This window comes from Triticum dicoccoides, chromosome 4A, assembly GCF_002162155.2.
Source record: "Triticum dicoccoides isolate Atlit2015 ecotype Zavitan chromosome 4A, WEW_v2.0, whole genome shotgun sequence".
NCBI classification, from domain to species: domain Eukaryota; kingdom Viridiplantae; phylum Streptophyta; class Magnoliopsida; order Poales; family Poaceae; genus Triticum; species Triticum dicoccoides.
The window spans coordinates 573287387-573289281 of NC_041386.1; positions in this window are offsets into that span (position 1 = coordinate 573287387).

Here is a 1895-nt window from a genome sequence, read left to right on the forward strand (position 1 = left end):
GCAACGACATTGATGTGTACCTAAGGCTATTAGTTGAAGAACTCTTACAACTGTGGAATGGAACAGGTGTACGTGCGTGGGATGAGCACATGGGGGAAGAATTTGACCTAAAGGCGTTGCTATTCGTGACCATCAATGATTAGCCTGCTCTCAGTAACCTTTCAGGACAGACAAACAAGGGATACCGCGCATGCACGCACTGTTTGGACGATACCGACAGTATATATTTGGCTAATTGTAAGAAGAATGTGTACCTGGGACATCGTCGATTTCTTCCGAGCAGGCATCCCGTAAGAAAAAAGGCAAGCATTTCAAAGGTGAAGCGGATCACCGGACGAAGCCTCGCCACCGTACTGGTGCTGATGTACATGATATGGTCAAGGATTTGAAGGTGGTCTTTGAAAAGGGTCCTGGTGGACAACCTGTTCCGAATGACGCTGAGGGATGCGCACCCATGTGGAAGAAGAAATCTATATTTTGGTGTTGGAAATATGCCCTAGAGGCAATAATAAAAGCATTATTATTATATTTCCTTGTTCATGATAATTGTCTTTTATTCATGCTATAACTGTATTATCCGGAAATCGTAATACACGTGTGAATACACAGACCACAATATGTCCCTAGTGAGCCTCTAGTTGACTAGCTCGTTGTGATCAACAGATAGTCATGGTTTCCTGGCTATGGACACTGGATGTCATTGATAACGGGATCACATCATTAGGAGAATGATGTGATGGACAAGACCCAATCTTAAGCATAGCATAAAGGTCGGTTAGTTCGTTTGCTAGAGCTTTTCCAATGTCAAGTATCTCTTCCTTCGACCATGAGATCGTGTAACTCCCGGATACCGTAGGAGTGCTTTGGGTGTACCAAACGTCACAACGTAACTGGGTGATTATAAAGGTGCACTACAGGTATCTCCGAAAGTGTCTGTTGGGTTGACACGGATCGAGACTGGGATTTGTCACTCCGTATGACGGAGAGGTATCTCTGGGCCCACTCGGTAATGCATCATCATAATGAGCTCAAGGTGACCAAGTGTTTGGTCACGGGATCATGCATTACGGTACGAGTAAAGTGACTTGCCGGTAACGAGACTGAACAAGGTATTGGGATACCGACGATCGGGTCTCGGGCAAGTAACGTACCGATTGACAAAGGGAATTGTATACGGGGTTTGATCGAATCCTCGACATCGTGGTTCATCCAATGACATCATCGAGGAGCATGTGGGAGCCAACATGGGTATCCAGATCCCGCTGTTGGTTATTGACCGGAGAGTCTCGGTCATGTCTGCATGTCTCCCGAACCCGTAGGGTCTACACACTTAAGGTTCGGTGACGCTAGGGTTATCAGGAAGACAAGTATGTGATTACCGAATGTTGTTCGGAGTCCCGGATGAGATCCCGGACGTCACGAGGAGTTTCGGAATGGTCCGGAGGTAAAGTTTTATATATGGGAAGTTGTTAAACGGGCACCGGAAAGTTTCGGGGTCATACCGGTATTGTACCGGGACCACCGGAGAGGTTCCGGGGGTCCACCGGGAGGGACCACCCCTCTCGGGGGGCCACTTGGGCTGCGTAGGGATAGCAGCCAGCCCCTAGTGGGCTAGGCGCCCCCCCCTTGGGCCCATGCGCCTAGGGTTGGGGGGGGGGGAACCCTAAAGGGGGCGCACCCCCCTTGCTTGGGGGGCAAGCCCCCCACCCCTTGCCCCCCCCTAGGGTTTCCCTAGAGGGCCGCCCCCCTTGCCCCTTCTCCTATAAATAGAGGGGTGAGGGGAGGTCCGCTCCCAACATTTGGGACCTGCCCTATTGGAAAGACCTAGAGGTCCGCTCCGCAATCGACGTGATGCACGTGACGAAGAGTCTTTGTGTGACCCTGCTTGGCTTCTT